The 24,079-nt window shown below is 42.3% G+C and overlaps 1 pseudogene; it reads left to right on the top strand.

Annotated features, from left to right (window-relative positions):
• The first annotated feature begins 21,278 nt into the window (after positions 1-21,278).
• Positions 21,279-22,889, top strand: LOC123935845 (annotated as a pseudogene).
• The last annotated feature ends 1,190 nt before the right edge of the window (positions 22,890-24,079 follow it).

The raw sequence follows: 24,079 nt of genomic DNA on the forward strand, positions 1-24,079 counted from the left end.
AAAAAGAAAGAAGTCTAGAAGATATAGTGGAACAAGTTCTACATGAAAATTTTCCCAATCTCGCGAATGGAACCAGCGTTCATGTACTAGAGGAAGATTGGTATCCCACCAAGATTATAGATTCTAAAAAAATCTAGGCACCTGATAGTAAAATTGAAAAATCATAATTGTAGATACAATCTCTTGAAAGCCGCTAGGACAAAGAGGTTCCTTACCCACAGAGGAAAGCCCATAAGAATAACGTCAGACCTTTCCACAGAGACCTGGAAAGACAGAAAGGGCTGGCAAGATATGTTCAGGGTACTAAATGAGAAGAACATGCAGCCAAGAATACTTTATCCAGCAAGACTGACATTCAAAATGGATGGAGAGATGAAGAGTTTTCAAAACCGGCAAGGCTTAAAAGACTATGCAACCACCAAACTGACACTGCAAGAAATTTTAAGAGGGGTTCTACAAAAGAGAAAACATCCTAAAAATATCATTGAACAGAAATATAGAGACAATCTACAGAAAGAAAGACTTCAAAGGTAACATGATGGCAATAAAAACGTATCTATCAATAATCACTCTTAATGTGAATGGCATAAATGCACCCATTAAATGACACAGGGTTGCAGATTGGATAAAATGACAGGACCCATCTGTATGTTTTCTACAAGAGACCCATTTTGAACTTAAATATACACCCAGACTGAATGTGAAGGGATGGAGAAGCATCTTTCATGCCAATGGGCCTCAAAAGAAGGATGGGGTAGTGATCCTCATATCAGATAAATTAAATATTAAACTAAAGTCTGTAGTCAGACATACAGAAGGACACTACATTTTTCTTAAACGGACTATCCACCAACATGATCTAACAATTGTAAATATCTACGCCCCCAATATGGGAGAAGCCAATTACGTAAGAAAACTATCAATCAAGATAGTCATATTGATATGAATACATTAATAGGAGGAGATCTTAACACACCTCTCTCAGTAATAGACAGATCACGCAAACACAAAATCAATAAAGAAACAAAAGCATTGAATGACACATTGGACCAGATGGACCTCATAGATACATACAGAACATTCCACCCTAAAACAACAGAATACTCCTTCTTCTCTAGTGCACTTGGAACCTTCTCCAGTAGACCACATACTGGGGCACATATCAGGACTCAACCGATACCAAAAGACTGATATTATTCTCTGCATATTCTCAGATCACAATGCTTTGAAACTGGAGCTCAGTCACAAGGAAAAATTCGGAAGGAACTCAAACACCTGGAAGCTAAAGACCACCTTGCTGAAGAATTCTTGGATCAACCAGGAGATCAAAGAAGAACTTAAACAATTCATGGAAACCAACACGAATGAAGACACTTCTGTCCAAAACCTATGTTATACGCAAAGGTGGTAATAATGGGGAAATACATAGCCATCCAAGCGTCCCTCAAAAAAAAAAAAAATCGAAAAATCCAGAATACAACAGCTGTCTCTACACCTTAAAGAGCTGGAGAACCAACAATAAATCAAACCAACTCCACACATAAGAAGGGAAATAATCAAGATTAGAGCAGAGATCAATGAGGTAGAAACCAGAGATATAGTAGAATGTATCAATGAAACTAGAAGCTGGTTTTTTGAAAGAATCAAAAAGACCGATAAGCCATTGGCCACACTAATCCAAAAGAAAAGAGAGAAAGTCCAAATTAATAAAATTATGAATGAAAAGGAAGAAATACAACTAACACCAAGGAAGTAGAAACAATCATCAGAAGCTATTATCAACATATATATGCCAATAAGATAAGCAACCTAGATGAAATGGATGCATTCCTAGAAAACTATAAACTCCCAAAATTGAACCAGGCAGAAACTGACAACCTGAATAGACCAATATCTAGTAACAAGAATGAGGCAGTGATCAAAAAACTCCCAAAAAACAAGATCCCAATACCTGACGGATTTCCTGGACAGTTCTACCAAACTTTCAAAGAGGAAATAACACCCATTCTCCTGAAGCTGTTTCAAAAAATGGAAGCAGAAGGAAAATTTCCAAATTCTTTTTATGAAGACAGCATTACCCTGATCCCCAAACCAGGCAAAGACCCTACCAATAAGGAGAATTTCAGACCAATATCACTGATGAATATGGATGCTAAGATTCTCAACAAAATCCTAGCAAACAGGATCCAGGAGCAATTAAAAAGATTTATCCACCATGACCAGATGGGATTCATCCCTGGGTTACAAGGGTGGTTCGCCATTCACAAATCAATCAATGTGATAGAACACATCAATACAAGAAGAGAGAAAAAGCACATGGTCCTCCCAATTGATGAACAAAAAGCATTTAACAAAATGCAGCATCCATTCCTTATTAAAATGCTTCAAAGTATAGGGATGGAGGGAACATTCCTGAACTTCATAAAATCTATCTACAAAAGATCCACAGCAAATATCATCCTCAATGGGAAAAAGCTTGCAGCCTTCCAGTTGAGATCCGGAACACGACAAGGATGCCCACTCTCACCACTCTTGTTAAACATAGTACTAGAAGTCCTAGCAACAGCAATCAGAACACAAAGAGAAATAAAATGTATCCAAATTGGCAAGGAAGAAGCCAAACTCTCTCTCTTCGCAGATGACATGATTCCTTATATTGAAAACCCAAAAGACTCCACCCCCAAACTACTAGAACTCATACAGAAATTCAGTAACATGGCAGGATACAAATTCAATGTACAGAAATCAGTGGCTTTCTTATATTCTAACAATGAAAATACAGAAAGGGAAATTAGAGAATCGATTCCATTTACTATAGCACCAAGAACCATAAGATACCTGGGAATAAACCTAATCAAAGAAGTAAAGGATCTGTACTAGAGGAATTGCAGAACACTCATGAAAGAAATTGAAGAAGATACAGAAAGTTGGAAGACCATTCCATGCTCTTGGATTGGAAGAAAAAACATTGTTAAAATGTCTATGCTGCCTAGATAAATCTATACTTTTAACGCCATTCCGGTCAAAATTCCACCAGTATTTGTCAAAGAGCTGGAGCAAATAATCCTAAAATTTGTATGGAATCAGAAGAGACCCCAAATTGCTAAGGAAATGTTGAAAAACAGAAAACAAAACTGGCGACATCACGTTACCCCGATTTCAAACGTTACTATAAAGTTTTGATCACCAGACAGCATGGAAAAGGCATAAAAACAGACACATAGACCAGTGGAACAGAGTAGAGAGTCTAGATATGAACCCTCAACTCTATGGTCAAATAATCTTCGACAAAACAGGAAAAAATATACAGTGGAAAAACAGTCTCTTCAATAAATGGTGCTGGGAAAACTGGACAGCGATATATAGAAGAATGAAACTCATCCATTCTCTAACACCGTACACAAAGATAAACTCAAAATGGATAAAAGACCTCAACGTGAGACAGGAATCCATCAGAATTCTAGAGGAGAACATAGGCAGTAACCTCTTTGATATCAGGCACAGCAACTTCTTCCAAGATATGTCTCCAAAAGCAAAGGAAACAAAAGCGAAAATAAACTTTTGGGACTTCATCCAGACCAAAAGCTTCTGCACAGCAAAGGAAACAGTCAACAAAACAAAGAGGCAACCCACAGAATGGGAAAATATATTTGCAAATGACAGTACAGACAAAAGGTTGATATCGAGGATCTATAAAGAATTCCTCAAACTCAACACACACAAAACAGATAATCATATCAAAAAATGGGCAGAAGATATGAACAGACTCTTCTCCAATGAAGACATACAAATGAAAAAATGTTCATCATCACTAGCCATCAGGGAGACTCAAATTAAAACCACATTGAGATACCACCTCACACCAGTTAGAATGAACTAAATAGCAAGACAGGAAACAACATGTGTTGGAGAGGATGTGGAGAAAGGGGAACCTCTTACACTATTGTTGGGAATGCAAGTTGGTGCAGCTGCTTTGGAGAACAGTGTGGAGATTCCTCAAGAAATTAAAAATAGAGCTTCCCTATGACCCTGCAATTGCACTACTGAGTATTTACCACAAAGATACAGATGTAGTGAAAAGAAGGACCATCTGTACCCCAATGTTTATAGCAGCAGTGGCCACGGTCGCCAAACTGTGGAAAGAAGCAAGATGCCCTTCGATGGACGAATGGATAAGGAATATGTGGTCCATATTCACTATGGAGTATTATGCCCCTATCAGAAGAGATGAATACCCAACATTTGTAGCAACACGGACGGGACTTGAAGAGATTATGCTGAGTGAAATAAGTCAAGCAGAGAGTGTCAATTATCATATAGTTTCACTTATTTGTGGAGCATAGCAAATAACATGGAGAACATGGGGAGATGGAGAGGAGAAGGGAGTTGAGGGAAATTGGAAGGGAACATGAACCATGAGAGACTATGGACTCTGAAAAACAACCTGAGGATCTAGAAGGGGTGGGGGGTTGGAGGAAAAAGGTGGTGGATATTAGTGAGGGCACATGTTGCCTGGAGCACTGGGTGTGGTGTAAAAACAATGAAAACTGTTAGGCTGAAAAGAAAAAAAATAAAGTGATATATGTATAAAAAACAACAACAACAAGAGTGCCTGGGTTGCTCAGTGGATTAAGCCGCTGCCTTCAGCTCAGGTCATGATCTCAGGGTCCTGGGATTGAGCCCCGCATCGGACTCTATGCTCCGCAGAGCCGGCTTCCTCCTCTCTCTCTGCCTGACTCTCTGCCTACTTGTGATCTCTCTCTCTCTGTCAAATGAATAAATAAAATCTTAAAAAAAAACAACAAAAGGAAACAGTAGTTAAGGATTGACTGGGGACAGAGGATGCTTTATTCAATTTAGACCTATGCCCCTAAAGAATGCAGCCATGTATAGAGAGCCTCACGCCATCCTAAAAAGCCAGACCTTGGGTCTGAGCTCCCTTGTTTGTTCTCCTCTTCCTCCTCTTCCTGCATCTCCCCACCAACATGGAGCATCCGCTCTCAGTTCCCCTGCAATTGCCCATTGTTTTACCATTGTTCCTCCTCACCTGACTCCTTTAGAACATGCCCATCATCCGCAACAGGCACTGTTTATTTATCCCGTATAAAGCTCTAAGAAATGAAAATGTTAGGGTTAAGGTAGGCTTGTGCTGCAACAACTCCATTTACTTCCACAGAAGGAAGCTGCACCACGCTGCGGGAAGCTCAGGGATCGTAGGCCATTGAATCCTCTTCACTGTGTCCTTTTGTAGATTCACGTTGTCTTCCAGAAATGCACAAAAGCCTTTCCGATGGCTTCACATGGGCAATGGGACTCCAACACCAGGCTCCGTGCTTGCTCCTGTTGGCTCCAAACTGATGAGTCCATACTGGGTTTAAGGTTCTAGGGTGTATGGTCTGCCTTTGGTGCTCAGTCAGATTGGAAGATGGGGAAGGCTTCTTGGCACGGTTTCTGGAGATGCTCGAGGAACTCGTGTCCTTGCTTTTGAAGACTCCAGACATGTCTTTGGCATGTTGCGAGTGTTCACTGTGAGCTTTCCTCTGGTGGCCCTTTTCCTGGTCAGAAGAGTCCTGATTGGACTTTGGGGATTCGTGCAGCTCTCTCATAGTATTAGTATGGGGGTCGCGTGCTTCTCAATAAGGCATATTTTCCTTCTGGAAGGCAGGCACAGTCCCATGGTGTTGCTCATCTTTCCCTATCTGGAGGGATTGTGGAGCAGGACTTTGAGGATGGAAGTCTGAGAACACAAGCTAGGCACAGGGTTAGGGCCTAGGGCATCTCAGGCCCAATCTATAGATGGTGAGGCAAGCTCCATGGGATCTGAGGTGAAGGCAAGTGTCAGGTTGTCGCACAGGATCAGTTTGTGTCCATGAGTCCCGCCGAACTCATAAGTGGCCTCTTGGTGGCATGGAGTTTCCTCCCACTCTGGGGATTTCACAGTTCCAAATAGCTTGGTTTATTCCTGGCTGCTGGTGGTGTCTTGTTTTATGGCTCAGGGTTCCCCCATATTGAGGGATTCGAGAGCTGCCATCCAGGTATTGATACCTGAAAACCCAACTGTGGGTTATGATTAGATCCTAGTGGCACTACAGGACTTATACCCTGGCTCTGGACTGTGTTACTCTTGGGGCTATGTTCAAAATGGGGCTCAGGATAAGGGTCACAATGGGTGATTGTGTCAATGATGGCATGTAAAACTAGACTTGTCCTCAGGGGCAAAACACATTTCTTCCATCTAAGGGTTTTGCATAGCTCCAAAAGGCAATGTTTCCCTCTGGGTGTCAGGAGACTTCTTTTATGGATCAGGAGCCCCCCATGTAGAGGGATTACAGAGAAGGGCTCTGTGTATGGATGCCTAAGAACCCAAACTAGGGTTAGGATTTCAGCCTAGGGGCATGGAAGGTTAGGGTTAGGGTTAAGGTTAGGATTATCCTCTAGGTCGAGCTGCCTCAATGGCTGATCGGTGGTCGGGACTCAGGTTGTGCCCTCCTGTGCATTAGGATCCAGGGTGGTATTCAAATGAGTGGTGGTATTGGGGCCCTGCATGTTTGTCTAATCTAGGAGTTTTGTGCAGCTCCATAGGGCACAGTTTCAATCTGGAGTGCAGGGATCATCCAGTGGTTTGGCTCTTGAGTCCCCAATCTGGAGGATTTATGTTCCAGGAATCTGGGGACTGATATTTGAAAACCCAATCTAGGTTTATGTGTATGGTCTAGGCTATGGATATCTGATCTGCAGATGCTGAGGGAATGTCACCGGATTCTGAATTGAAGAAGAGTGTTGGGCATTCGCTCACACTAGAATTGGTGTCCTAGGGCCACTGAAGTTGTGGGTGTCCTGCTGGGGCATGGAGGTTTCTCCCGCTTGGGGGGCTTTGCACAGTTCCAATACTATGGTTTCAATCTGGAGGACAGAAGGAGTCCTGTTGTATGGCTCTAGTGTCCTCCAAATTAAGGTATTCCAGACCAGCACTCTGGTTATGGATTCCTGAAAACTGAACCTTGGGTTTGGCTTAGGCATGGGGCATGGGAAGTCCGATCTGCTGACTCTGGCGCCAGCTAATTGGGTGGCTGACTGGAGGTCGGTGCTCAGCTGAGGGACAGAATGTGTATTAGTGTGGAGGGTCAGCTTCTAACTGTGGGTGGCTTAGGGGTATCGTGCAACTTTCTCCTAATATGGGGTTTGCATGCAGGTCCATAGGGCATGTTTTCCATCTGGAGGGCCGGCAGAGTCTTGTAGTGTGTCCCCGGGGTTCCCTAGCTGGAGGGATTGTAGACCACGACTGTGAGGATGAAAGTCTGAAAAGACAATCTAGGAGTATGGTAAGGGCCTAGGGCATGATAGAACAAATCTGCAGTCGCTGAGGCAATATCCCCAGGTTAAGGCAAGTGTGAAGAGGTTGCTCAGGTTGGAGTTTGTGTCCATGAGATCCGTCGAATCTGGGAGTGGCATTATGGGGGCATGGAGATTTCTCTAGCTCTGTGAAATTTACATAGTTAAAAATAGTTTGTTCTATTCTGGGGAATAGGTACTGTCCTGATTTTTGGCTCAGGGGTGCCTCATATGGGGGAATTCGAGAGTAGGGCTCCAGGTATGGATGCCTGAAAACCCAAACTAGGTTTAGGATTAGGTCCTAGTGGCATCATAGGTCTTAGGTTCTGGCTCTGGGCCGAGCTACTCATGGGGTTGTGTTGAAAATGGGGCTCAGGTTAGGGATCACAATGGGTGTTTGTGTCCTGGGAGGCCAGCATTAATGGGTGTGTCCTCAAGGGCATTTCAGATTTCGCCCAACTCTGGGGGATATACATATCTCCAGAAAGCTTCTGGGGAACAAGAGGAGTTCTGTTTTGTGACTCAGGGGTCCCCCATGTGAAGGAATTTGAGAGAAGGGGACTGGGGATCGATATCTGAAAACCCAACCTATTGTTACGATTCCTACCTAGGGGAATGGCCACTCTGACGTGCTGGCTCTGGCGCCAGCTATGTGGGTGGCTGACTGGAGGTCGGGGCTCAGGTGAGGGACAGAATGTTTTAGTGTCCAGGGCCAGCTTCCGTAAATGAGGGTGGCTTTGTGGGTTCATGCAGCTTTCTCCGAATCAGTGGGTTGCGTGCAGCTCCATAGGGCACATTTTCCTTCTGGAGGGCAGGAAGAGTACTGTGCTCTTTCTCAGGTATACCCTATCTGGAGGGTTCATAGACCAGGACTCTCTAGATGGAGGCCTGAGAACCAAGCTAGGTTAGGGCATTAGGCATCGAAGGCCCAACATACGTATGCTGAGGCAAATTCCAGGGAATCTGAAGTTAAGACAAGGATCAGGATGTTGCTCAGTCTGGAGTTTGTGTAGATGAGATGTGCCAAATATAGGTTTAGCTTCATGGTGGCAAGGAGATTTGTCCCGATGAGGGGATTTTGTGCACATCCAAGTAGCTTGGTCTATTCTGGGGTTAGGTCCTGTGTTGTTTTAGAAATCTGGATTCCCCTATATGGAGGGATTTGAGAACAGGGTTCCAGGTATCAATGCCTGAAAACCCAGCCTAGGCTTTGCATTTGATCCTAGTGGCATGGCAGGACTTAGATCCTGGATCTGGCGCAGATACCCATGTGGGTTTGTTGAAAATGCAGCTCAGGCTAAAGGTCACAATGGGTGTTTGTGTCCAGGATGGCCTGCAAAAGTGGGCGTGGCCTCAGGGGGCAACACGGGTTTCTGCCATCTATGAGTTTTTTACATAGCTCCAAAAACCAAGGTTTCCTTCCAGGGAGCTGGAGGAATTCGGTTTTGTGGCTGTGGTGTCCCACATGTGGAGAGATTCGAGAGAAGGGCTCTGGGTATGGAAGCCTGCTAACCCAACCTAGGTTTAGCATAAGGGCTTAGGGCCATGGCAGGTTCGATCTCCTGACTCTGAGGCCAAATGTCTCGGTGGCTGCTTGGGGGTACGTGACTCAGGTGTGCATTAGTATCCAGGGAGGCATACACACGTGGTTGGCATCGTGAGCCCTGGTGCTGTGTTGTTTAATGAAGCAGCGTTCCCACATATGGAGATATTCGAGAGCAGGCTCTATGTATGGATGCCTGGAAAACCCCATCTCGCCTTACCATTGCAGCCTAGGAACATGGCCGTTTTGATCTTTTGGATCTGGGGCCAACTATCCAGGGGGTTGATTTGGATTGGTGTCTCATTCTGATCGGTCACAATGTGGGTTTGAGTCCTGAGAGATCGTGAAATGTGGCGGTGGCCCATCCTCCTACCCTGAGGGTTTGACACAGCTCCAAATAGCAACATTTCCTCCTGGGGACAGGATGTGATGTGTTCTGTGGCTCAGAGATCCCCCAAATATTGGTATTCAAGACCAAGCCTCTGGGTCCTGATGCCTGGCAACCCAAGCTATGGTAAAGATTAGAGCCTAGGTCATTTCAGGTTCAATCATCTCTCTGGGGTTATCTACCTGAATGTCTGATATGAGGTAGTTGATCAGGGTGTGTCAGACTGTGCATTGTTGGTCGTCCTATCAATTTGGGGTGGCTCAGGGGGCTTGCAGTTTTCTTTTATTCTTGAGGTTTCTGGAAGCTCTAAAGGGTCGAGCTTCCATCTGGAGGGCAGGCATAGTCCTGTGATGAGGGTATGGAATCCCCCCACTAGAGGATGTCTGGGGCAGAACTCTGGGAACAGAATTCTGAAATCACCAACTAGGGTTAGGATTAAGGCCGAGGGTATGGCAGGCCCAATCTGAAGACCTTAGGGAAAATCCTTGGATCTGAAAATAGGGCGAGTGTGAGGTGAGACTCAGCCTTTTGCCTCTGGTTTTTGTCTCTTGGATGTATGCAGAATGTAGGGATGGCCTTGTGGAGCCATTGAAGATTCTCCTCCTTTGGGGGGTTTGCACAGCTCCAAATAGCATGGTGTCATTGTGGGGGAAAGTAGGAATCTTGTTTTCTGATTCAGAGGTCCCCATAAGGAGGGCTTCAAAAGCAGGTCTCTGGGTATTAAGGACTAGAAACCCAGACTTGGGTTAGGATTTTGGCTGAGGAACACCACAGGTCTCAGATGCTCCCGCCAGACACCCAGGTAAATGGAGCCAGAGAGAGGAGATTGAAGTTGACATACAGCTAGGATCTAATCTGAAACCTAGCTTAGGTTTTTAAACATCATTCCCCAGAGGCCTGATTTCCAATGCTAGCATATGGTGCATCCCTGAGGCACACAACAGAACACACGCTGTCCTCAGAAGGGAACATTGCTATTTGTACCTATGTAAAACCTTCAGGGGAGTAGTATCCTCATGGCCCCTGAGCCATCACCACATTCCAAGGTCTCTCTGGACACAAACTGGCATTGTGATGCATCAGTATGAGACTCCATTTCAACACATTCCCTTGGGTAGATTGCCCCAGAGCCTGTAGATCGAACCTGCCTTGATCCTACGGGCCAAAGGGATCAGGAGGCAGGGTTTCCAAGCATCCATACATAGATCCCTCCTCTTGAATATTCCCATATGGGGAAGCTATGAACCATTGAACAAGCCTAGCCCTGTCCCAAAGACGGAAACATTGCTGTTTCAAGCAGCTCACAACATCCAGAGTGGGAAAACCTCCATGGCCTCATGAGGCCCCACCTCCATTAGGTGGCCATCATGGACACAAAGTCCAGCCTGAGTGAATGTCTGACACTTGCCCTTACTTCAGGTGCTGGAGATCTTGATTCAGCTTCTGCAGATTGGGCTTCTCTTGCCCTAGGCCCTAAACCTAACCAGAGCTTGTGTTTTCAGACTTCCATCCTTACACTCCTGGCCTGCAAGCCCTCCAGACTGGGAATTCTGGAGCCACAATGCATCACTCTGCCTGTCCACCAGAAGGATAAAGTGCCCTATGTGGCTGCCCAAAAGCCCCAAATGAGGATAAAACTTCACGGCCCTTCACAGCACCCCAATTTCATAGACCATCCTGTGCACTAATGCTGTGTGACACAGCCTGAGCCTAGACGTTCTGTCAGCCACCCAGGGAGCTAGTCGCATATTCAGCCATAGCTCTGGGCCTGCATATCTACACCACCTTGGTTTTCTGGCATGTGTCCCCAGACCTTATCTCAAATTCCTGCATATGTGGGAACCCGATGCACAAAACAGAACTCTTCCTTCTGCATGGCAGGAAACCTTTTTGTTTGGAAGGGTGTCAAAATCTTAGAGCTGGAGAAACCTGCAGGGCCACCCTGGGCACAAACACGCATTTTGACCCTCAGCCTTAGCCTTTTTCAAATAAGGCCCCTCGGTAGCTGGACCAGGAGCATGCATATCAGGCTTGCCATGCCCCTAGCACAAATCCTAACCCAAGGTGGTGTTTTGCAGGTGCTCTTACCCAGAGCTCTGCTCTGGAATTCCTGTTTTGGGGGGACACCTGAGACAGAAAACTTGACTCTTCCCTTCCCTCAGTATCACACCAGACTATTGGGACCTGGGCAAAATCCCCACAGAGGGAGAATTTTCCATGGCCCCATGAGGCGCCCATACATTCTGCGGCCAACTTAAACTCACAATCCCTAGACAAAAGATTGAGCTACCACCTCACAGTCACCCTAATTTCAGATCCCGAGGAAACCCTCTAGGGGTCTGCAGATCAGGCATGCCAAATCCTCGGCCCTACATTTAACCCAGGTTTGTGTTTTCAGATTTCTGTCCCCAGAGCCCTGTTCCACACACCCTCCAGGCTCCAGCCTCCAGAGCCACACCACAAGACTGTGCCTGCCCTCCCAATGGAAACTGTGCCCTTTAAAGTTGCCAAACACTCCAGATAAGGAGAAACCTACAAGGCCCCCGAGGCCACCCCAATTAAATAGGCCACCCTGGACAAAAATGCGTAGTCTGACACACCCTGAGCAATGACCTCCAGTCAGACACCCAGGTAGATGGCCCCAGAGACAATTGAACCTTACATGCCCCTATGCCATAATCTGAACCCTAGATGAGGTTTACAGGCATCTGTCCCCAGACCTTATATCAAATCCCTTCATATGGGGAAACCTGATGCACAAAACAGAACTCCTCCATCCCCTTGGCTGGAAACCTTACTGTTGGGATGGGTGTCAAACCTTCCAAATTGGTGAAACCTACAGGGTCCATGAGGTCACACCCACAATTGAGGGCCACCTTGGGCACAAACATGCATTGTGACCCTCAGCCTGAGCCCCATTTTCAAATAAGGCCTCTTGGTTCCTGGACCAAGAGCCCGCGAATTGGGCTTGCCATGCCCATAAGCCCAAATATGAACCCAAGCAAGGGTTTTCCAGACACTTGTTCACAGAGACGTGATCTGGAATCCCTCTTTTTGGGGGACCCCTGTGAGGGAAACAGGACTCCTCCCTTCCTCCACAATGACACCAAACTATTGGGAGCCACACAAAATCCCCAGAGAGGGAGAACCTTCCATGCCCAATGAGTCCACCCTTACATTTCATGGCCATCCTAGACACAAAAAGCCTGAGCTACTGCCTCCCAATCGCCCTAATATCAGATCCCAAGGAGCTCCCTCAGGGTCGGCAGATCAGGAATGCAATAGCCACAGGCCTAACCCTAATCCATTTTATCTTTTCAGACTTCTGTCCCCAGAGCCCTGACCCACACACCCTCAAGACTGGAGCATGTTGAGCCACACTATAGGACTATGCCTGCACTCCCTTAGGAAACTGTGCCCTTTAAAGTTGCCAAAACTCTCCAGATTAGGAGCAAACTGCAAGGCCCCCAAACCACCCAGTTTTGTAGGCCACCCTAGATAAAAATAAGCAGTCTGACTGCATGGATCTGTGCATGGATGTACAGTCAGACACACAGGTAGATGGCCCCAGAAACAGAAGATTGAACTTGACATGTCCCTAGGCCCTAATCTGAACACCAGCTGTGGTTTTCGGGCATCTGTCCCCAGAGCCCTGGTCTCGAATACCAACATACATGGGGTTCCTGAGGCCCAAAACAGAAAACTTTCTGTCACAGAAGGAAACCCTGCTATTTGGAGCTGTGTCTAAGCCTCAAGGCAATAGAATCCTTCATGGCCCCGAGCAGCAACAACATTCCAAGGTCTCCCTGGACACAAAGCCATATTGTGACCCATCAGTGTGAGACTACATTTCCACTCAGCTCCTTGTGTCACTCGCACCAGAGCCAGCAGATCGAACTTCTCATGAGACAAAGTCTCATGTCTCAATGGTAACCCTAGGTGGAGTTCCCAGGCAGCCATACATAGAGACCTGACATTGAATATTCTATACTGGGGACCTATGAGCCATCAATCTGATGCCTCCTGTCCTGCAGAAGGAACCATGATGTTTGGATTGTGCACAATCCCCAGATTGGGAAAACCTCCATGGCATCATGACACCACATTGCATTAGTTGGCCATAAAGGACACACACTTGAACCTGAGCGAACGTCTGACCCTTGCCCTTACTTAAGATGATGGGATTCTTACCTCAGCCTCTGCATTTTGGGCCTGCCATGCCCTAAACCCTAAAAATTATGCAAGTTTTGTTTTCAGATTTCTGTCCTCACACTAACTACAAAAATAATACTTAAAATGAATACATTGTATGTCATCATTATTTCTACATGGAATCTAACCATGACTGGTAACACACAAAAAAATCAGTGTATTTCAACTATAAGAACACTAGTGACCAACATTCGTAAGACCCACCCACTAACTAAAATTATCAACAATTAATTTATCGACCTACTGCAAACATCAAACATCTCAGCATGATGAAATTTTGGCTCCTGTCTCGGAATTTGCCTAATCCTTCAAATCCTTAGTTTTATTCTTAGCTATACACTACACATCAGACACAACCACAGCCTTCTCATCAAATACACACATCTGTTGAGATGCCAATTACAGCTGAATCATCCGATATATACATGCCAACGGAGCCTCCATATTCTTCATCTGCCTATTCCCACATGCAGGATGAGGCCTATACTATGGATATTTTATACTCCCTGAAACATGAAACATCGGCATTATCCTACTATTGGCAGTTATAGCAAGAGCATTCATATGTGATGTTTTACCATGAGGACAAATGTCCTTTTGAGGCACAACCATAATTACCAACTTATTATTAACCATCCCATACATTGGAACCAACTTCGTAGAGTGAATCTGAGGAGGTTTTTCAGTAGACAAAGCCACCTTAACACGTTTCTTTGCCTTCCACTTTATCCTACCATTCATCATCTCAGCACTAGCAGCAATTCATCTACTATTCCTTCATGAAACAGGATCCAACAGTCCTTCCAGAATCCCATCTGATTCGGACAAAATTCCATTCCACCTGTACTGCACAATTAAAGACATCCTAGGTGCCCTATTCCTAATCCTAGTACTCGTAATACAAGTACTATTCTCACCCGACCTAGTAGGGGACCCTGACAACTACATCCCTGCCAACCCACATAACACACCACCCCATATCAAACCCAAGTGATATTTCTTATTTGCATACACAATCCTACGATCCATTCCTAATAAACTAGGAGGAGTACTAGCCCTAGTCTTCTACATTCTAGTCCTAGCCATTATTCCAGTATTACATACTTCAAAACAATGAGTTACGATATTCTGCCCACTAAGCCAGTGCCTATTTTGATTATTAGTAGCTAATCTTACCTTAACATGAATTGGTGCTCAACCAGTAGAACACCCCTTCATCTCCATTGGTCAGTGAGCCTCAATCCTTTACTTCACAATCCTCCTAATTCTAACAATGATCAGCATTATCGAGGAGAACTTATTAAAATGAAGAGTCTTTGTAGTATATAATTACTTTCTTCCTGTAAACCAAAAATTGAGAACTCCATCTCCCTAAGACTCAAGGAAGAAGTAATAGCCCCACCATCAGCAACCAAAGCTGACATTCTAACTAAACTATTCCCTGATTTCTCATTATTTCAATTCATATATTTAAAAAATCTACTGTGCTTCCCCAATATGTATTTTTGGTGCATTAATGGTTTGTCCCATGCATATAAGCATGTACATGCTATGATTGATTTTACATAAGTGCACCTCACCTAGTCCACGTGCTTGATCACCAGGCGTTGAGAAACCATCAATCCTTGCGTGATGTGTACCTGTTCTTGCTCCAGGCCCATTGAATGTGGGGGTTTCTACAATGAAACTATACTGGCATCTGGTCCTTACTTCAGGGCCATGATAGTCCTCAATCCAATCCTACTAACCCTTCAAATGGGACATCTCAATGGACTAATGACTAATAAGCCCATGATCACACAAAACTGTGGTGTCATGCAACTCAGCTATGGCTGTAAAGGCCTCGTCACATTCAAATAACTTGTAGCTGGGCTTAATCATCATCATTTATCTGCATCGCACAACCATAAGTTGCCATTCGGTCAAAGGTTACAGGACATACACACGTACACACGTACACACGTACATGTATTCAACAGATAGAAACTAGCTAAATCAAACTCCCTTTCCCCCATAACTTCAAAAGTATACAAACACTTAAAATTGTCCTGCAAAACCCCCAAAACAGAACTAAGCATATGCAACATATATAAGAAGCCACTTATACTGATACTCCATACATTAATCTCTATCACTGATTTACCCAGAATACTCTATTCAAGAAAGCTATCTATAGATGTAATACCCCACATCTAATACCCCCATGAACTTACATTTTTCATACTAATAATTAAATTACTGTGCCTAAACACCTTAACATTAAATAATCTAATCCTACACCTGTTAATGTAGCTTATTAAATAAAGCAAGGCACTAAAAATGCCTAGAAGAGTCATAAGACTCCATAAACATAAAGGTTTGGTCCTAGCTTTCCTATTGATTATTAACAGAATTACACACGCAAGTCTCCACATCCCAGTGAAAATGCCATCTAAATCCCTAAACTGATTAAAAGGAGAGGGTATTGGGGCGCCTGGGTGGCTCAGTGGGTTAAAGCCTCTGCCTTTGGCTCAGGTCATGATCCCAGGGTCCTGGGATTGAGCCCCACATCAGGCTCTCTGCTCTGTGGGGAGCCTGCTTCCTCCTTTCTCTCTGCCTGCCTCTCTGCCTAGTTGTGATTTCTCTCTGTCAAATAAATAAAATATTTTTAAAAAGGACCGGGTATCAACACCATTAAGTAAGTAGCTCATAACACCTTGCTCAAACACACCCCCACGGGATACAGCAGTGACAGAAATTTAGCCATGAACGAATCTTTGACTAAGTCATGTTAACATTAAGAGTTGGTAAATTTCGTGCCAGCCACCGCGGTCACATTAACCCAAATTAATAGGCCCACAGCATAAAACATGTTAAGTACTACATCACACTAAAGTTAAAATTTAACCAAGCTGTAAAAAGCTACTGTTAACATAAAATATACCACGAAAGTGACTTTACTGTTTCCGACCACATGATAGATGAGACCCAAACTGGGATTAGATACCCCACTATGCTCACCCCTAAACATAAATAATTTGTACAACAAAATTGTCTGCCAGTGAACTACTAGCAACAGCTTAAAACTCAAAGGACATGGCGGTGTTTTACATCCCTCTAGAGGAGACTGTTCTATAATTGATAAACCCCGATAAGCCTCACCACTTCTAGTTAAGTCAATCTATATACCAACATCTTCATCAAGCCCTCAAAAGGAAGAAATGTAAGCATAATAATTATACATTTAAAAGTTAGGTCAAGGTGTAAACCATGAAGTGGGAAGAAATGGGCTACATTTTCTAATCAAGAATATGCTCACGAAAGTTTTTATGAAAAGTAAAAACTAAAGGTGGATTTAGTAGTAAATTAAGAGTAGAAAGCTTAATTGAAGAGGGCCATGAAGCATGCACACACTGCCCATCATGCTCCTCAAGCAATACACACAAACACTACATAATAGAGACTAAACCAACTCAAGAGGAGATAAGTCATAACAAGGTAAGCATATTGGAAAGTGAACTTGGATAAATCAAAATGTAGCTTAATTAAATCATCTGGCTTATACCCAGATTTCATACACCAGTGACCACATTGAACCAAAACTAGCCCAACCAACCACTAACTCAACTACTACAATAAGCCTCTAAGCAAAACATTCAATTACATCATTATAGTATAGGAGATAGAAATTTTACTTGGAGCTATTGAGAAAGTACCATAAGGGAATGATGAAAGAAAGTTTAAAGTAATAAACAGCAAAGATCACCCCTTATACCTTTTGCATAATGAGCTATCTAGAATAATTTAGCAAAGAGATATTAAGCTAACTCCCCCCAAACCAGATGAGCTACCTATGAACAAACCACAGGAATAAACTCACCTATGTTGCAAAATAATGAGAAGATTTATAGGTAGAGGTGAAAAGCCCAACAACCCTCGTGATAGCTGGTTGCCCAGAATAGAATCTCAGTTCAACTTTAAATTTACCCAACAAATTCCAAAATTATAATGTAAATTTAAAATATAATCTAAAAGGGTACAGCTTTTTAGAATAAGGATACAACCTTACTTAGAGAGTAAAGTTAAATAAAACCATTAGGCCTAAGAGCAGCCACCAATTAAGAAAGCTTTCAAGGTCAACAACCCAACCCTCTTAATTCCAAAAATCTTAAACCAAGTCCTAATGTACTACTGGGCTAATCTGTTTAATAATAAAAGCAATAATGCTAGTATGAGTAACAAGAAACATTTCTTCTTGAATAAGCTTATAACAGTAAATGAATACCCACTGATAGTTAACAACATGATAAAAATAAACTACTAATGAAACACTTATCAAATCAATTGTTAGGTATGCAACAAGAAAAAATTAAAAGAAGTAAAAGGAACTCGTCAAACACAAACCCTGCCTGTTTACCAAAACATCACCTCCAGCATGCCCAGTATTGGAGGCACTGCCTGCCCAGTGACACTAGTTAAACAGCCACGGTATCCTGACCATGCAAATGTAGCATAATCATTTGTTCTCTAAATAAGGACTTGTATTAATGGCCACACGAGGGTTTAACTGTCTCTTACTTCCAATCAGTGAAATTGACCTTCCCATGAAGAGGCGGGAATAAACTAATAAGACGAGAAGACCCTATGGAGCTTCAATTAACTAGTCCATAATAAGTCTATTTAATCACCAATTAGGCATAACACAATCTTATTAATGGATTAACAATTTAGGTTGGGGTGAGCTCAGAGAATAAAATAACCTCTGACTGATACAAATATAGAGAAACCAGTCGAAATATAGTATCATTTATTGATGCAAGAAATTTGATCAATGGAACAAGTTATCCTAGGGATAATCCTATTTGAGAGTCCATATCAACAACAGGGTTTATGACCTCGATGTTGGATCAGGACATCCCAATGGTGCAGCAGCTATTAAAGGTTTGTTTGTCCAACAATTAAAGTCCTACATGATCTGAGTTCCGACCAGAGAAATCCAGGTCATTTTCTATCTATTACAACAACTTCTCTCAGTATGAAAGGACCAGAGAAGTAAGGCCTATTCTATCGGAATGCCTTAGGACTAATAGAGGATATAATCTTAATCTTAATAGTCCACCTTCATTTCACAGCCCTATAGATAGGGCTTTTAGGGTGGCAGAGCCCAGTAAATGCATAAAACTTAAACTTTTATCCTCAGAGGTCAAATCTTCTTCCTAACATTATGTTTATAATTAATATCATTTCACTAATTGTGACTATCCTACCTGCTGTAGCCTTTCTAACATTAGTGGAATGAAAAATCCTAATGCATATACAACTCTGTAAAGGCCCAAACATCGTAGGTCCCTATGGCCTCTTGCAACCAATTGCAGATGCCATAAAACTATTCACTAAAGAACCTTTACCACCCCTAACATCCTCTATCACTATATTTGTAATAGCCCCATTTCTAGCCCTAACACTAGCCCTAGACATATGAATCCCTTTACCAAAAACTTACCCTCTCATCAATATAAACCTAGGAATCCTATTCATACTAACAATACCAAGCCTAGCTATTTACTCTATTTTATGATCCGGATGAGCCTCAAACTCAAAATATGCCCTAATTGGGGCCCTTTGAGCTGTAGCCCAAACAATTTCCTATGAAGTCACACTATCCATTATCCTCCTATCAGTATTATTAATAAAAGGCTCTTTTACCCTATCCACACTTATTAATACTTATTACTACACAAGAACACCTATGACAAATTCTCCCCACATGATCCTTAGCTATAATATGATTTATCTCAACCCTAGCAGAAACCAGCCGTGCCCCATTTGACTTAACAGAAGGAGAATCAAAATTAGTCTCCAGATTCAACATCAAATAGGCAGTCGGACCATTCACCCTATTTTTCCTAGCTGAATATGCCAACATTATTATAATGAATATCCTTACAACTATCGTATTTTTGGTACATTCCACACCCCATACTTACCGGAACTATGCTCCATCAATTTTACCATAAAAAACACTTCTACTAAGAACTTCCTTCCTATGAATTCGAGCATCCTATTCACGATTCCATTATGACCAACTCATACATTTATTATGAAAAAACTTTCTCCCCCTGACACTAGCCCTATGCATATGACATGTAGCCTTACCCATTATAACAGCAACTATTCCTCCCCAAACATAAGAAATATGTCTGACAAACGAGTTACTTTGATTATAGAGGTTCAAGACCTCTTATTTCTAGAATTACAGGAATTGAACCTAATCTTAAGAACTCAAAAATCTTTGTGCTACCCAACTCACATCAAATTCTACAGTAAGGTCAGCTAAATAAGCTATCAGGCCCATACCCCGAAAATGTTGGTTTATCCCCTTCCCATACTAATTAAACCCCCCATACTTACTATCATTATATCAACTGTAATTTCAGGAAACATTATAGTACTAATAAGCTCTCATGACTGACAATCTGAATTGGATTCGAAATAAATATATTCGCTATTATCCCCATTTTAATAAAAAATGCAATCCATAGCCATAGAAGCATCAACAAAATATTTCCTTACCCAAGCCTCTGCATCTATTCTCTTAATATAGGAATTATTATTAACCTACTATTGACAGGGCAATGAACAATACTAAATATGCCTAACCCAATTGCATCAAACATAACAGTAGCTCTGGCAATAAAATTAGGACTATCACCCTTCCACTTCTGAGTACCTGAAGTAACCCAAGGAATCCCACTATCATCAGGAATAATCCTACTAACCTGACAAAAAATCGTCCCCTTATCCATTCTATACCAAATCTCTCCATCTATAAATCCAAACTTATTAGTAGCCATAGCTATTATATCCATTCTAGCAGGAGGCTGAGGAGGCCTTAACCAAACACAACTAGGAAAAATCCTAGCATACTCATCAGTCGCCCACATAGGATGAATGATTGCAGTAACAACATATAACCCTACCCTAATAATATTAAACCTCATAATCTACATTACAATAATACTTGGAACATTCATACTGTTCACACTCAGTTCATCTACAACCACACTATCACTATCTCATATATGAAACAAACTCCCACTAATTACCTCACTAATCCTAAGAATCATACTATCACTAGGAGTCCTATCTCCCCTCTCACGATTCATCCCTAAATGAATAATCATCTACAAACTCACAAAAAACAATATAATTGTTATATCAACATTTATAGCAATTACGGCCCTACTAAACCTACACTTTTATATGAGGTTAACACACGCAACAGCACTAACTACATTCCCCTCAATAAACACCATAAAAAGAAAATGACAAATCAAAAACACACACAAAAAACCTGTAATTCTTTTATCTCCACTAATTGTAACTTCGACCATATTACTTCCATTAATCCCAATAATACTAACACTGTCCTAGCAGTTTAGGTTAAAAACACCAAGGGCCTTCAAAGCCCTAAGTAAGTGCTGTTCACTTAACTCTTGAATCTCACCTTAAGGACTGCAAGAGAATATCTCACATATACTGAATGCAAATCACTTTAACTAAGCTAAGCCCTTTCGAGACTGATGGGCTATCATCCCACGAAACTTTAGTTGGCAGCTAAATACCCTACTCAACTGGCTTCAATCTACTTCTCCTGCTGCGAAGGAAAAAAAAAAAAAAAGGTGCGAGAAGCCACAGCAGGGTTGAAGCTGATTCTTTGAATTTGCAATTCAATGTAATATTTCACCAAAGAGCTTGGCAAAAAGAGGACTCAAACCCCCATTCTTCAATTTACAGTCTAATGCCTTTATCGGCCATTTACCTATGTTCATAAATCTATGATTATTCTCCACAAATCATAAAGACTCTTTACCTTTTATTTGGTGCATGAGCCAGAATGGTAGGCACTGCTCGTAGCCTATTAATCTGTACTGAATTAGGCCAACCAAGTGCTCTACTAGATGACCAAATATACTAAGTATTTTTAACTGTCCAAGCATTTGTAATAATTTTATTTATAGTAATGCCAATTATGATTGGAGGATTCAGAAACTGATTAGTACCCTTAATAACTGGCACACCTGACATAGCATTTCCACGAATAAATAATATAAGATTTTGACTTCTTCCCCTCTCCTTTCTTCTCCTTCCAGCTTCTTCCATGGTAGAAGCAGGTGCAGGAACAGGATGAATTGTGTACCCTCCTCTAGCAGGAAACTTAGCAAATGCAGGAGCATCCCTAGACGTCATAGTCTTCTCCCTACACCTGGCAGGTGTCTCATCCATCCTAGGAACCATTAACTTTATTACTATCATAATCAACATACATCCCTCTGCAATACCACAATATCAAACTCCCCTATTCTTATGATCTGTCCTGACCACAGCTGTACTTCTACTCTTATCATTAACAGTTCTAGCAGCCATTATTACCATAGTACTCACAGACAGAAATCTAAATGCTACCTTCTTTGACCCAGCTGGTGGAGGAGACCCTATTCTCTATCAACACCTATTCTGATTTTTTGGACATCCCGAAGTATATATTTTAATTCTACCAGCATTTGAAATTATCTCACATGTTATAACCTATTACTCAAGAAAAAAAAAAAAAAAAGAACCATTTGGCTACATAGGAATAGCCTGAGCAATGATATCTATCAGTTACTTAGGATTTATTGTATAAGCCCATCACATGTTTATCGTAGGAATGGACTTCGGCACATGAGCATACTTCACCTCAGCTACTATAATCATTGCAATTCCAATGGGAGTAAAAGTATTTAGCTGACTGGCCACTCTACACGCGGGGAATATTTAATGATCACCAGCTATATTATGAGCACTAGGTTTATTTTTCTCTTCACAGTGGGCAGATTAACAGGTATTGTATTATTGAACTCATCATTAGATATTGTTCTTCATGACACATACTACATGGTAGCACACTTCCATTATGTCCTTTCAATGGGGGCAGTGTTTGTAATCATAGGCGGGTTTGTCCATTGATTCCCACTGTTTACAGGTTACACACTAAATGCTTTTTGAACAAAAATTCATTTTACAATTATATTCATAGAAGTAAATATAACATTTTTCTCAACATTTCCTAGGCCTCTCAGGAATAACTCGATGATACTCCGATTATCCAGATGCTTATACAACATGAAACATGGTGTCTTCCATGGGTTCATTTATCTCATTAATGGAGTATTATTAATAATCTTCATAATCTGAGAAGCCTTCGCATCCAAACAAGAGGTGATAATAGGAGAACTTACTTCAACAAACATTGAATGATTACATGGATGCCCTCCTCCATATAACACATTCAAAGAGCCAACCTAAGTATTACCAAAATAAGAAAGGAAGGAAAAGAACCCCCTAGAATTGGTCTCAAGCCAATATCCTAACCACTATGTCTTTCTCGATAAAGAGATACTAGTAAAAATTACATGACTTTCTCAAAGTCAAATTATAGGTGGAAATCCTTTATATCTCTATGGCGTACCCTTTCCAAATAGGCCTTCAAGATGCAACCTCGTCTATTATAGAAGAACTATTACATTTCCATGAATATACATTAATAATCAGCTCTCTTGCTGTCTACATCATTTCATTAATACTAACTAATAAACTAACACATACCAGCACTATCAACACTCAAGAAGTTGAAAGAGTATGAACTATCCTACCTGCTATCATTTTAATTTTAATTGCTTTACCTTCACAAAGAATCATCTGTATAATAGATGATATCAATAATCCTTTCTTGAACACATAAACTATGGGTCACCAATGATACTGAAGTTATGAGTACACAGATTATGAAGACTTACACTTTGACTCCTATATTAACCCAACTGAAGAGCTAAATCCTGGAGAACTATGACAATTAGAAGTAGACAATCAAGTAGTCCTCCTAATAGAAATAATAATCTGCATACTAATTTTGGAGCCACAACGCAGCACTCTGCCTGCCCAGCAGAAGAAAAAACTGCCCTATGGGGTTACCCAAATATCCCAAATGAGGATCAACCTGCACAGCCCCGGATGACACCCCAGTACCATAGGCTGCCCTGTGTACTACTGCTCTGTCTGACACAGACTGAGCCAAGGCCTCCCATCAGCAACCCAGACAGCTGGCCACATATCCAGCAGAACAGACTTGCCATGGCCCTAGGCTGTCATCTCTACCCAGCCTTGGTTTTCAGGCATCTGTCCCTAGACCTTATCTCAGATGCCTGCATATGGAGGAAACTAATGCAGAAAACAGAACTTCTCCTTTCCCCTGGCAGGAAACCTTGCCGTTGGGAAGGGTGTAAAACCCTCAGAGCAGAGGAAACCTGCAGGACCCATGAGGCCACGCCCACTCTTGAGGACCCATTGGCACAAACACACATTGTGACCCTCAGCCTGAGCCCCCATTTCATATAAGGCCCTCGGTAGCCAGAACATGTGCCCGCATATAGGGCTTGCACTTCTCCTAGACCCTAATCCTAACCCAAGGTGGAGATTTCCAGGCGTCCATACCCAGAGCCCTGTTTTGGAATCCCTCTTCTTAGGGGACCACTGAGACAGAAAAAAAAGGAGACTAACATCCCCCAGAATGACACCAAACTATT

This window comes from Meles meles, chromosome Y, assembly GCF_922984935.1.
Source record: "Meles meles chromosome Y, mMelMel3.1 paternal haplotype, whole genome shotgun sequence".
Classification (NCBI taxonomy): Eukaryota; Metazoa; Chordata; class Mammalia; order Carnivora; family Mustelidae; genus Meles; species Meles meles.